Raw genomic sequence first — 14,591 nt, forward strand, 5'->3', positions numbered from 1 at the left:
GCACTGTAGCCAAGGGTTTATTTTTTCCATAACAATTTTTTAGACATTTGATCTTTTTCTCTCACTGCCTACTCCTCTTCTCCCCCATGTTTGCTTGCTTTCCTTTGTACACACGAATACATAAGCTCCAATGGCTGTTTTTCGCCCTAAAAAATGTGTTGTTCCAAACCTTTCCAATCTCCAAAATCTTATTTCCTAGAAATATCTTTTTCCCTTTTTTTCCCTTTAAAATTGCTTTTTTTTTTTTTTTTTTTTTTTTTTTTCATTTTGAGACAGGGTCTCACTGTGTCGCCTAGGCTGGAATGCAGTGGCATGAACCCAGCTCACTGCAGCCTTGACAACTGGGCTCATGCAATCCTCCCACCTCAGTTTCCCGAGTAGCTGGGACTACAGGCATGCACCATCATGTGCAGCTAATTTTTTTTATTTTTATTTTTTTTAATAGAGATGAGGTCTCCCTATGTTACCCAGGCTGGTCTCGAACTCCTGGCCTCAAGCAGTCTTCCTGCCTCAGCCTCCCAAAGTGCTGGGACTACAAGCATGAGCCACCATGCCTGGCCTAGAAACATCTTTTAATTCCCAGCCTTAACCCTCTGTTCATCTATTGTGGACCACCCCTCCCTGTGTGCTGGTGTAGAGTATGGGCTTTAGTGGCTATAATTTTTTTCTTTTCACTCTTTATGAGAGTTTTCTTTTCTAGTAGCCTAAAACTACTCAAAGGATGGTCCCGGGGCAGTAGCATTGCCACCATCTGGGAGCTGGTTAGAAATGCGGAATCTCAGGTCCCAACCCAACCTACTGAACCAGAATCTGTGTTTTAACAAGATCTCCAGATGATTGGTATGCAAATAAAAATTTAAGAAATCCCTGTTGTAAATCATCTTTTGCTCAAGGGTCAGGGATTAGGGGACACTTTGTCAAGTAGTGGTTCTCCACCCTGGCTTCAGTGGAATCACTTGGGGAACTCTGAAAAATAGTGATGCCTGGGTTCCATCTCCAGAGATTCTAATTGGTCTGAAAGGTCAGGTCCGGGAATCAGGAGTTTTAGAAGTTCCCCCCAAGTGATTCTGATAGTCAGCCAAGGCTGAGAACCACTATTGTATGTGATTCTTATAATTTGCCCTAGCTTCTTAGAATACAAGGTATATATAAGTTGATGTGGCCAGATGCAGTGGCTCGTGCCTGTAATCCCAGCACTTTGGGAGGCCAAGGTAGGGGCATCACTTGAGCCCAGGAGTTTGAGACCTGCCTAGGCAACATAGTGAGACCTTGTCTCTACAAAAAAAAAAAAAAAATTAGCTGGGGGTGCCTGTAGTCCTAGCTACTCAGGAGGCCAAGCCAGGAGGATCCCTCGAACCCAACAGTTTGAAGCTACAGTAAGCCATGTGCACTACTGCACTGTCTACCTACCTATCTGTCTGTCTATCTAAGATGCCGTTTTAGACAGACAGACAGGTAGGTAGGTAGGTAGATAGGCAAAGCTAATAACTAAAAAACTCCTTTACAGTTACATTTATTGGGGAGAAGCATATTTGCATTAAAAATTAGAAATATGGCTGGGCACGGTGGCTCAAGCCTGTAATCCCAGCACTTTGGGAGGCCTAGACTGGCTTATCACGAGGTCGGGAGATCGAGACCATCCTGGCTAACATGGTGAAACCCTGTCTGTACTAAAAAGTACAAAAAACTAGCCGGGCGAGGTGGCGGGCGCCTGTAGTCCCAGCTATTTGGGAGGCGGAGGCAGGAGAATGGCCTAAACCCAGGAGGCAGAGCCTGCAGTGAGCTGAGATCCGGCTACTGCACTCCAGCCTGGGCGACAGAGCAAGACTCCGTCTCAAAAAAAAAAAAAAAAATTAGAAATATATACATCAAAATATTAAACCCAGTAATCTCTGGGTTATAAGATTACAGTTATTTCTGTTTTGTCCTTTGTTTTCTTTTTTTTAAGGGGCCATGCTTATCTTCTCTGTATCATTCCAATTTTAGTGTATGTGCTGCCCAAGCAAGCACTGTCCTCTATTTTCCAAACTTTCTATAACAGTCATTCCTTTGGTAAAGGAAATATATGTGTAAATATAATTTTTAATAACTGTGATCACATTATACATGTTTTGTAAACTGCTTTTTAATTAAAAAAGATTCTTCCTGTTCACATATCAATACATTATGAACATACCATTAAACATTATTAATTAGGCTTTTATATTGTTTAAAGTGAATCTGAATTTCACCACAGGATTCACAAAAATTCAGGATAACTGAATTTTTACCTTAATTTTATTTACATACTGATATGAGGTTTTTAAGAAATTGACTGTTTAGCCAGGAGCAGTGGCTCACACCTGTAACCCCAGTACTTTGGGAGGCTGAGGCGGGCAGATCACCTGAGGTCAGGAGTTCGAGACTAGCCTGGCCAAGATGATGAAACCCTGTCTCTACTAAAAATACAAAAATTAGCTGGGCGTGGTCGCACGCCCCCATAATGCCACCTACTGGGGAGGCTGAGGCAGGAGAATTGCTTGAACCTGGGAGGCGGAGGTTGCAGTGAGCCTAGATCATGCCATTTGTACTCCAGGAGCCTGGGCAACAAAAGCAAAACTCCATCTAAAGAAAAAAAATAAATTGTTTAATTCTTGAAACTTTCAGTGTTTGGAAATTGTCCTGGTCCACAGGAGGGGACATGTTTAAAAGGAGATGTCTGTTGGGAGGCCGAGTTGCTTGAGCCCAGGAGTTCAAAACCAGCCTGGGCAACATGGCGAAACCCTGTCTCTACTAAATATATAAAAAATTAGCCAGGTGTGGTGGTGCACATCTGTAGTCCCACATACTTAGGAGGCTGAGGTGGGAGGATCACCTGAGCCTAGGAAGTTGAGGTTGCAGTGAGCTGTGATCGTACCACTGTACTCCAACCTGGGCAATGGGAGTGAGACCCTGTCTCAAAAAAAGAAAAGATATCTGGAAGTGAGGTTAGATCAGCCCTTCTCTAAGGCTTTTACAACAATAGTAAATTGAATACTATCTTTTTTTTTTTTTTTTTTTTTGAGCACTTAAACCTAACACACAAGCTTGACTTCACTTTCTCAGAAGATGCTTCACCACAGGGAATTCTTAATGATGTTTGGATTGCAACCTGTGGCTGGAATTATATTTCTAAACTTTCTCTTTAAATCTTTGGTTTAGGGCCAGGTGTGGTGGCTCATGCCTATAATCTCAACACTTTGGGAGGCCAAGGTAGGTGGATCACTTGAGGCCAGGAGATAAGAGATCAGCCTAGAACAACGGAGGGAGACCCTGTCTCTCAAAAAAACAAAACAAAACAAAAAAAAAACAAGCTGGGTGTAGTAGTTTCACCCGTGGTCCTAGCTTCCCAAGAAGCTGAGGTGGGAAGAATCGCTGGCACCCAGGAGTTCAAAGCTGCAGTGAGCTTCATTTGTGCCATTGCACTCCAGCCTGGGCGACAGAGTGAGACCCTGTCTTTAATAAATAAAGGAACCATTGATTTGGTTGGAATTGTACTTCAAGACACCAGTATATCTTTACAGTTTGAGTTTCCTCTGCATTAATGTGTACATTATGATATGGAAAGCTGGAAAATCCTTAGAGCAACATCTTGTAAACCTCAGTGGTGTATGATGGCCAAGCTATGTTGTAATCAAATAAAGTCAAGTATATCTTCTTTCCCAAACCTTTGGGAATAAATATCACTCCAACAACTTCAACAAAAGAAATGATCTGCCCCCAAAACTGTTCTGTTCTTGCCCCAGTCTGCTTGCATTATAGGGGAAGAGAGTAATTTTGCTAATGGTCTCTTTATGATGAAAAGGAAAGAGAGATGTTCTTTAATTAGGGAACTTTTATAAAGATACACAGTGGCTTATTCTGCAGGAGAAAAGCTCTGTCGTCATATTTTTACCTCTTTTAAACATTTCTCTACCAGAATCTGTATATAAAAGTTTCAGAAATGCACAGGTTTTATTTTCAGAGAAATAGGCTTTATATATGTTTTTTTTGGTTTTTTTTTTTTGGTTTTTTTTTTGAGATGGAGTTTTGCTCTTGTTGCCCAGGCTGGAGTGCAATGGCACGATCTCGGCTCACTGCAACCTCTGCCTCCCAGATTCAAGTGGTTCTCCTGCCTCAGCCTCCTGAGTAGCTGGGATTACAGGCATGCGCCACCAGCTGATTTTGTATTTTTAGTAGAGACGGGGTTTCTCCATGTTGGTCAGGCTGGTCTCAAACTCCCGACCTCAGGTGATCCACCCGCCTCAGCTTCCCAAAGTGCTGGGATTACAGGTGTGAGCCACCACACCGGGCCTAGGCCTAATATTTTATTTACAGAGTTGAATTCTAACTGAGCTTTTAAACTTAGCATTCTTGAGAAGAAAGATTACAAGGCACGTCATGACCTAAAGTCTTCAGAAGTTGTACCTATTGGTACCTAAAGGATGTAGGTTCCTTTGAGTAGTGTTTGATCTGAGTTTGTGCCTTAACCTGAGACTATGGCCCCATTGACTTTGGCTATCTTGTCTGGGTATGCAAATCGGGAAGAGATGAGACACCTGGGTGTGGCACAGTGCTGAAAAATGATATAAGTTAGTGAGTGGATATTCAGCTTCAGAAGCATGTTTTAGACACTGATATTTATCTTATCTCACAAGGCCTTCGCAAGCTGAAGATGGTACTTTGTACAAGCCTGCATTATAGATAGTCCTTCTCATATTGCATTGCAATTATTCTTTTACCTGGTGGTTTCCCTACCTGGAGAAGAACTCCAGGGACCAGTGCAGGAACCGTGTCTTATTAATCATAGTATATCCTGGCCCTGAGCCTAACACTCATAAGTGTTCAGTAAATGTTGGGCAAATGAAATGTCCAATTCAGCTTTCTTATAATCTAAAACGGTCATATACAAATCCAGATTAATTTGACCTTTGTTTTTTCTTTTATACCAATTATGTGATGATCATTACTTAATATCAATAAGTCTTTACACTACTGTACTTAACTAGTCTTTTTTTAAAAGTGTAGAACAACTGTGAAGTTGGTAACTATTCTGCAGGAAAGATGGAGGAAAATAATTAAGAAACTTTAAACCTAAAATTATATCAAAATTTGAGGACTAGATTTTTTTTTTTTTTTTTTTTTTTTTGAGACAGGGTCTCATGCTGTGGCCCAGGCTGGAGTACAGTGGTGCATTCTTGGCTTCAGTCTTTGCCTCCTGGGCTCAAGCAGTCCTCCCACCTCAGCCTCCCAAGTAACTGGGACTACAAGCGCATGCTACTATGCCAGGCTAATTTTTGTGTTTTTTGTAGAGATGGAGTTTCATCATGTTGTCCAGGCTGGTCTTGAATTCCTGAGCTCAAGGAATTCACCCTCCTTGGCCTCCCAAAGTGCTGGAATGATAGGCATCAACCACCATGCCCAGCCAGATTTTTTAATTTTTTTTATTTTTAGAGACAGGGTCTCACTCTGCCACCCATACTGGTGGGCAGTGGCACTATCATAGCTCAGTGCAGCTGTGGAACTCTGAGACTCAAGCAATCCTTCCACCTCGGCCTTCCAAAGTGCTGGAATTACAGGCATAAACCACTGTACCTACCCAAGGATTAGATTTTTAGACTTGATTTATCTGACGATGTGTGTATACTATACTGCCTGTCAGGATAGTACCTTGACTCTTAAATAAGATATGAAAACACAAAATTAAAGAATATTTCTCGGGCTGGGCACAATGGCTCACACCTGAAATCCCAGCACTTTGGGAGGCTGAGCCAGGTGGATCACAAGGTCAAGAGTTCGAGACCAGCCGGGCCAACATGGTGAAACCCCATTTCTACTAAAAACACAAAAATTAGCTGGGCATGGTGGTGCATGCCTGTAATCCCAGCTACTCTGGAGGCTGAGGCAGGAGAGTCTCTTGAACCCAGGAGGCAGAGGTTACAGTGAGCCAAGATCACACCATTGTACTCCAGCCTGGGCGACAGAGCAAGACTCCGTCTCAGAAAAAAAAATAATAATAATATGTCTCTGGGCCTGGTGTGGTGGCTCACACCTGTAATCCCAGCACTTTGGGAGGCCAGGACAGAGGATCCCTTGAGATCAAGAGATCAAACCCAGCGTGGGAAACATAGCAAGACTCTCTGTTTTTTATATATATATTTCACTGGCCACAAATGCTAATATATTCAGTAAATTAAATGAGTGAGATACATGTTTCATTTTTGGATACGTAGCAAAGTTATTGCCCTAGAGTTTTATTTTGGTTTCTTAACCATTAGTCAAAAACTATCTGTAGTTGTCAGCTTGGAATTTGTTCATCCTAAGTAATAGTTTTTTTATTTTTAAAAAGTGAGGCTGGGCAAGGTGGCCCATGCCTATAATTCCAATGCTTTGGGGAAGTCAAGGTAGGAGGATCGCTTTAGCCTAGGAGTTTGAGACCAGCCTGGACAACATAGTAAGATCCTGTCTCTACAACAAATTGGGTGCAGTAGCACATGCTTGTAGCCCCAGCTACTCAGGAGGCTAAGGTGGAAGATCGCTTGAGCCCGAGAGTCCAAGGCTGCAGTGAGCTGGGATCACACTACTGCACTCCAGCCTAGGTGACAGTGTGAGACCTGTCTCAAAAAATACATATGTATACGATTTAAGATTGGTCCAGAATATATACTACATTTCAGTATGTGCCAAATTGCTATTTAAAATGAGTTCCAGCCAGGCACCGTAGCTCCCGCCTATAATCCCAGCACTTTGGGAGACTGAGGCAGGTGAACTGCTTGAGCTCAGGAGTTTGTAACCAGCCTGGGCAACATGGCAAAACCCCATCTCTACCAAAAAAAAAAAAACAAAAAAAATTTTTTTTAAGATGGAGTCTCGCTCTGTTGCCCAGGCTGGAGTGCAGTGGCACAATCTCAGCTCACTGCAACCTCCGCCTCCCGGGTTCAAGCAGTTCTTGTGCCTCAGCCTCCCAAGTAGCTTGCATCACAGGCATCTGCTACCACGCCCAGCTATTTTTGTATTTTTAGTAGAGATGGGGTTTCACAATGTTGATTAGGCTGGTCTCGAACTCCTGACCTCAGGTAATCCACCCACCTCAGCCTCCCAAAGTGCTGGAATTACAGGCATGAGCCACTGCACCCAGCCAAAAAAAATTTTTTTAAAAGATCAAGGGGCCACACATGTCCAGGCTGGATATAATGGCTCACGCCTGTAATCCCAGCACTTCAGGAGGCCAAGACAGGTAGATCATCTGAGGTCAGGAGTTCAAGACCAGCCTGGCCAGCATGGCAAAACTCCATCTCTACCAAAAATACAAAAATGAGCTGGGCATGGTGGCAGGGGTTGTAATCCCACCTACTTAGGAGGCTGAGGCAGGAGAATCACTTCAGCCTGGGAGGCAGAGGTTACAGTGAGCTGAGATCACACCACTGCATTCCAGCCTAGGTGACAGAGTGAGATTCCATCTCAAAAAAAAAAAAAAAAAAAAAAACCAGCAGAAAAAAAAAAGTCAACCAAAAGTATTGCCTGCATCTTTATCCCACTATTTCCCAGCTCTTTAATATTAAGGTTTTTAAAATCTGTAAAACTTAGTTTTCTCATCCAGAAAATGAAGTAATAGATGTAATGAGACCCAATTCACAGGATTTTATATATGTAAAGCCCCTAATACAGGGCTTGGCACACTGCCTGTAATGACATGAAGTCAAGTATGAGGAAACAACACCTAAATATTAAAAGTTTAAATGTAAGAGAAAAATAATAGTGCACAAAAGCTAGTAAGAAAGCCTATATAATCAGAGAAAAGAGTACATTTGGACAATATTAATACTAATCTAGTGAGTACTTACTGTGTTCCAGATGTTCTGTTATTTTTATACATGGCATCTTATTGAATCTTCACAAAAAATCATGTCTTTATTACATTACAGAGTTGAGGCAAACTAAGCCATAAGAAAGCCCACGACCACTTAACTGTTTTTTTGTTTTTTTGTTTTTTTGTTTTTTTTTTTTTTGAGACAGAGTCTCGCTGTGTCTCCCAGACTGGAGTGCAGTGGCACGATCTCGGCTCACTGCAAGCTCCACCTCCTGGGTTCACGCCATTCTCCTGCCTCAGCCTCCCGAGTAGCTGTGACTACAGGCGCCTGCCACCATGCCCGGCTAATTTTTTGTATTTTTAGTAGAGACGGGGTTTCACCGTGTTAGCAAGGATGGTCTCGATCTCCTGACCTCGTGATCCACCCGCCTCGGCCTCCCAAAGTGCTGGGATTACAGGCGTGAGCCACTGCACCCGGCCAATTTTGGTTTTTTAAGAGGTTCACTATCTAAATGGGGTATGATCTTTAGAAGCTATCACCTAACATGACTCAAACTCTTTCCTGTCACAATGAAGCCCCTGACCAATAATGGATGTGCTATACCTTAAAAATTCCAGTGAATAGCTGGGCTTGGTATCTCATGCCTGTAATCCCAGCACTTTGGGGAGGCTGAGGCAGGTGGATTGCTTGAGCTTAGGAGCTCAAGACCAGCCTCGACAACATGGTAAAACCCCATCTCTACAAAAAATACAAAAATTAGCTGGGTGTGATGGTGTGCGCCTGTAGTCCCAGCTACCTGGGAGGCTGAGGTGAGAGGATCACCTGAGCCTGGGGAGGTAGAGGCTGCAGTGAGCCCTGATGGTACCACTGCACACCAGCCTGGGTGACAGAGTGAGACCCTGTCTCAAAAAAAAAAAATTAAAGGAATTCCATGGCCGGGTGCAGTGGCTCATGCCTGTGGTTGATTTTTTTTCTTCTTCTTCTTTTTTTGGGATAGAGTCTCACTCTGTCCCCCAGGCTGGAGTGCAGTGGCATGATCTCAGCTCACTGCAACCTTTGCCTCCCTGGTTCAGGTGATTCTCCCACCTCAGCCTCCCGAGTAGCTGGGATTGCAGGCACCCACCATCATCATGCCTGGCTAATTTTTGTGTTTTCATAGAGATGGGGTTTCACCATGTTGACCAAGCTGATCTTGAACTCCTGACCTCAAGTGATCCCGCCCACCTCTGCCTCCCAAAGTGCTGGGATTGCAGACTGGGCGTGAATCACTTTCATAAGCATTCAGCTTCCCCAGAATTGGGAGCCTATGACTGAAATCAGAATTGTCATTGGTTTGAGCACTTTGGTGCTTATAGAAGTGCTTAAGACTTAGTTTTTCTGGGTCTTTTTACAAATAAGTTGTTCTTTATTTCATTACCAAAAAAAAGCACTGTAATTTTTAAAATTTATAATAGCGATATCTTTGTCATTTCGGGCTGCTGTAACAAAGTGCCAAAGACTGGGTGGCTTATATACAACAGAAACATTTCTCACAGTTCTGGAGGTTAGAAGTCTGAGATCAGGGTACCAGCATGTTCAGGTTTTGGTGAGAGCCTTCTTCCAGGTTGCAGACTATTGTTTTCTCATATCCTCATGTGGTTCAAAGAGAAGAGAAAGCTCTCTAGGGTCCCTTTTGTAGGGCAGTGATCCCATTCATGAAGGTTCCACCCTCATGGCCTCATCACCTCCCAAAGCCCCACCTCCTAATACCATCACATTGGGGGTTAGGATTTCATGTATGAATTCGGAGGGGACATAAACATTTAGTTCATTGTAAGAAATAAGGGTAAAATTTAGTCTTTGGAAGAAAGGATAAGGTGATAGCAGAGCAAAAAGAAGATTATCCTTTTATTGTTGCTCTGTAACCTTGGCCAGGGCACTTAACTAGTCTATTATCTTTCTCTTAGTCTCATTACACAATGAGAAACTGCCATTCTTTGGAATAAGTTTTGCTGCATGGCATTAATGGCGTTCTCATATGAAAAAAAGACAAAAGCAGGCTGGGCGTGGTGGCTCATGCCTGTGATGCCAACACTTTGGGAGGCCAAGGCAGGTGGATCATTTGAGGTCAGGAGTTCAAGACTAGCCTGGCCAACATGGTGAAACCCTGTCTCTACTAAAAATACCAAAAAAAAAAAAAAAAAGGCCTGGCATGGTGGCGGGTACCTGTAACCCCAGCCACTCAGGAGGCTGAGACAGGAGAATCACTTGAACTTGGGAGGCGGAGGTTGCAGTGAGCTGAGATCGCACCACTGCACTCCAGCCTGGGCAACACAGGGAGACTCTGTCTAAAAAAAAAAACAAAAGCCGTTTTCTTCTCACAGCAATGGAAGTGAAGGCTATAGAGATGATGTATTTTAGAGAGATTCTCTTGGGGTGATATGGCTGGCTTTACTCTGCAGTTGGTACATCTGGGGCAATTGTAGCCAGCCTCTGAAAACAATAATTGCTCTCTTTGTTACTCCCATTTTCCTCTGTCATGGTTACCTCCACAGGGATCCTCTAAGTTAGGGAAAAGTTTATTCCTCCCTCCTTTATCATCTTTGCCTGATGTGGTCCTATGGTCATCATAACACTTGATTGGGTCCCTGAAAGGCCACTCAACTCTTTTGATGTTGCTGATGTTTGAAGCCTTATAAGAGGCTGGATTCACTGTGCCTGGTTGAGAATGGGTGTAGGAAGGTGTGTAAAACAGAAGGGGAAACGAGAGAGATCTTGAGCCACAATGTAAATTTTCAATACTAAGCTAAGAAGTTAGCACTTTTCTCTGAACAGTGAAAACCTATTGAAGGTTTTTGAAGAGGAGGTAATTTTATGATCCAGTTTGTATTTTAGGACTGGCACTCTTGTCACAGTGTATTAGATTGTAAAAGCCAGATTAGAGGGGTTTCTTAAGTTTTTTATTTGTTATTTAATGTATTTCCATGCAAAAGCTCATCTATGTGAAAGCTGGTGGTTTTTTATATTTTTATTTTTTATTATTTTTTTATTTATTTATTTTTGAGACAGAGTTTTCTCCCGCCTCAGCCTCCCAAGTAGCTGGGACTACAGGTGTGTGCCGCTACGTCCAACTAATTTTTTTTTTTTTTTTTTTTTTTTTTAGTAGAGACGGGTGTCACTGTGTTAGCCAGGATGGTTTCGATCTCCTGACCTCATGATCCGCCCTCCTCGGCCTCCCAAAGTGCTGGGATTACAGGCGTGAGCCACCGCACCCGACCGAAACAGCATTTTTAACAAGGTCATGGAACCACCCTTTGAGAAACAATGGACCAGAGACTGAAGGAGAAAAATTAGTTGGGAGGCTGTTGGACCAATAATATAAAAGAGAAGGCTGGACGCGGTGGCTCACTCCTGTAATCCCAGCACTTTGGGAGGCCGAGGCGGGCGGATCACGAAGTCAGGAGATTGAGACCATCCTGGCTAACACAGTGAAACCCTGTCTCTACTCAAAATACAAAAAATTAGCCAGGCGTGGTGGCGGGTGTCTGTGGTCCCAGCTACTCGGGATGCTGAGGCAGGAGAATGGTGTGAACCAGGAGGCGAAGCTTGCAGGCGAAGCTTGCAGTGAGCTGAGATTGCCTCACTGCACTCCAGCCTGGGCGACAGAGTGAGACTCCGTCTCAAAAAAAAAAAAAAAAAAAAAAAAAACTCAAATCTCTCAAATGCAATTTCTGCTCTGTATATATCTAATATTTAATATATATAATACAAGTATAAAAGTAGACTCAGGCCTTATCTCTAACACAGAATAGGATGAGCAAAGAGATGAAGATTAATATATGAGCAGCACAAAAGATTGCAGCAGGTTTTCCAGGAATTACAAGGTTTTGAGTGAATAAAACTCAAGTCAAACATTAATTAATACAAATAAGCTTTCAGTCGTGTTTTCCTTTTTGAAGATTTTAGAGAAAGAATAAGATAATAATATATGCTTTTATTAGAGAATTTGAAGTTGTTCATAAAAAGTTACTTCCATAATTTGCCTCTTTCAATCCTGAAGAATTATGGTATAATAATGTCCTACACTTGCTTATATCATGTTTTATAATCTCTAAACCATTTTTGTAGGCATTTCATATAATCCTGGAACAACCGTAAGGCCTTCATATTATCTGTTGTTTACACATTAAATCTCAGGCAGGTTAAATGACTGATCTAAGATCACAGCTGCTACATGATAGAACTTGGACTCCAAAGCAGGTGTTCTGCTCTAAACCAACTGTATTTTCCCCTCTCGCAGCTTTTTCTTCTGACTATAAACTAACATGCCCTATGGTTTCTATTGTCCCCCATAACTCAAATGAATTCCTGAGATTTACATATAAGTATCTCAAATAAATATTTTTAAGCAGATTTCTTAGTGTTGAAATACTTTCATCTTGGCGATAAAAATTTAGGTATCAGAGCAGTCATTTTATTAAAAAAAAACAGCTGGACTGTTTTTATATTATATAAATAAATGATTGAATAAAACAAATGCGGAGAGAAGATAAATCTCCAGTGTATAATTCCAAGTAATTCATATAGTTATTTATCCCTCAAGGAAGTAGAGCATAATTCACCACCCCTTAAGATGTGCCCGGTATAGTAACTCCCTTCCAAAGGGGACAGGGTGGAAAGGAGAGGAAAAGAGTAACTTCACAGTGGAAGAAACTGACAAAGACTACCCTCACCCAGGTGATGAAGGTTAACGTCAGCATCTATCAGTCATGTTGATAGCATGTATCCTTGATATTGATGTGATAAAAATGATGCTACCTCTGTGGTCTTCCTCCCAAAAAACCCATAACTCCAATCTAATCATAAGAAAAACATCAAATACCAGTTTATGGATTTTCTACAGGATACCTGACCAGTTCTCAAAACTGTCAAGGTCATCAAAAACAAGGAAAGTCTGAGAATCTCTTACATCCAAGAGAAGCAATAACATCAATATTGGTTCATTAGTTGTGACAAATGTAAGATGTTAATAATAGAGTAAACTGGGTGTGCGATAAATGAGAACTCTACTATTTTGCAACTTTTCTATAAATCTGAAACTGTTCTTGCCTGGGCACAGTGCTCATGCCTGTAATCCCAGTATTTTGGGAAGCCAAGGTGGGAGGATCACTTGAGACCAGCCTGAACAACATAGTGAGGCCCCATCTCTACAAAAAATGTTTTTACAAAATTAGCCAGACAATGTGGTAAGTGCCTGTAGTCTAGCTACTCAGGAGGCTGAAGTAGGAGGATCGACTGAGCCTGGAAGGTCAAGGCTGCAGTGAGCAGTGATTGCAACACTGCATTCCAGCCTGGGCAATGAAGCAAGACCCTGTCTCAAAAAAAAAAAGAAAGAAAAAGAAAAAACTGTTCTAAAATAAAAGGTTTATTTAAAAAAAAAAATAGAATAGAATTAACACCCGATAAAACAATTTATTTCTTGGTGAATTGTTATGAATTGAAATGTTTTAGATTTTCTATCCCTAGATTGGTAATGAGGATTTGGGGTAACATCATTGAGGATTATCTCAGTATCATTAATAAGTGTCCAACTTGCATATGAACTGTTTTGAAGGAGATGAGTAAATAAGTTATTTGATTCTAACTGGAAGGAACCCATAAAATTATGAGAATAATGTCCATATATAAGGTAACCCTGAATATAATGCAATCTCTTATCTTTCCAGTGAAAAAATATTTTTAAAAAGTGATGTGAGGCCAGGCATGGTGGCTCACTCCTGTAATTCCAATACTTTGGAAGGCCAAGATGGGCAGATCACTTGAGCTCAGGAGTTCGAGACCAGCCTGGCCAACACAGTGAAACCCAGTCTGTGCTAAAAAAAAAAAAAAAAAAAAAAAAAAAAAAGGTTAGATGGTCATGGTGGCACATGCCTGTAATCCCAGCTGCTTGGGAGGCTGAGGCAGTAGAATCTCTTGAACCCGGGAGGAAGTTGCAGTGAGCTGAGATCACACTTCCACCTGCGCGACAGAGCAAGTGAGTGAGACAGAGTGAGTGAGACTCTAAAAAAAAAAAAAAAAAAAGTGATGTGGATGAAATAGATATATATTTTCACATATATAACTAAAACCATAAATTTTATCAAATAATATATGAATTTAAAAATATTGTCCCCTCTATACTACCTGTCATTTTAAGTGAAACATTGCCCAAAATTTTTAGATGCAACTTTGACATTAATACCGGTACATAGTAGGTTATATTAGTTTGTTTTAATGCTGCTGATAAAGACATACCTGAAACTGAGGGGAAAAAAGGTTTAATTGGACTTACAGTTCCACATGGCTGGGGTGGCCTCAGAATCATGGCGGGAGGCGAAAGGCTCTTACATGACAGCGGCAAGAGAAAATGAGGAAGAAGCAAAAGCAGAAACCCCTGATAATCCCATCAGATCTCGTGAGACTTATTCACTATCACAAAAATAGCATGGGAAAGACCAGCCCCCATGATTCAATTACCTCCCCCTAAATCCCTCCCACAACACATGGGAATTCTGGGAGATACAATTCAAGTTGAGATTTTGGTGGAGACATAGCCAAACCATATCATTCTGCCCCTGGCCTCTCCAAATCTCATGTCCTCATATTTCAAAACCAGTCATGCCTTTCCCATAGTCCCCCAAAGTCTTAACTCATTTCTACATTAACCCAAAGGTCCACAGTCCAAAGTCTCATCTGAGGCCAGGCATGGTGGCTCACACCTGTAATCCCAGCACTTTGAGAGGCCGAGGCAGGTGGATCACCTGA

At 41.9% G+C, this 14,591-nt stretch overlaps 2 protein-coding genes and 1 non-coding gene across 4 annotated transcripts in view; 2 read left to right on the top strand and 1 right to left on the bottom strand.

Annotated features, from left to right (window-relative positions):
* The window catches only part of NCL (nucleolin), a 405,499-nt gene that overhangs the window by 90,577 nt on the left and 300,331 nt on the right, over nt 1-14,591 (top strand). The gene's annotated exons all lie outside the window — the stretch shown is intronic.
* The window catches only part of PDE6D (phosphodiesterase 6D), a 55,191-nt gene that overhangs the window by 22,660 nt on the left and 17,940 nt on the right, over nt 1-14,591 (top strand). The gene's annotated exons all lie outside the window — the stretch shown is intronic.
* LOC126933237 (U6 spliceosomal RNA) lies at nt 1,901-2,010 on the bottom strand. Its single transcript, XR_007718481.1, has one exon. It is a non-coding gene; the product is annotated as a U6 spliceosomal RNA (small nuclear RNA).

The sequence above is a fragment of the Macaca thibetana genome, chromosome 12 (assembly GCF_024542745.1).
Source record: "Macaca thibetana thibetana isolate TM-01 chromosome 12, ASM2454274v1, whole genome shotgun sequence".
Classification (NCBI taxonomy): domain Eukaryota; kingdom Metazoa; phylum Chordata; class Mammalia; order Primates; family Cercopithecidae; genus Macaca; species Macaca thibetana.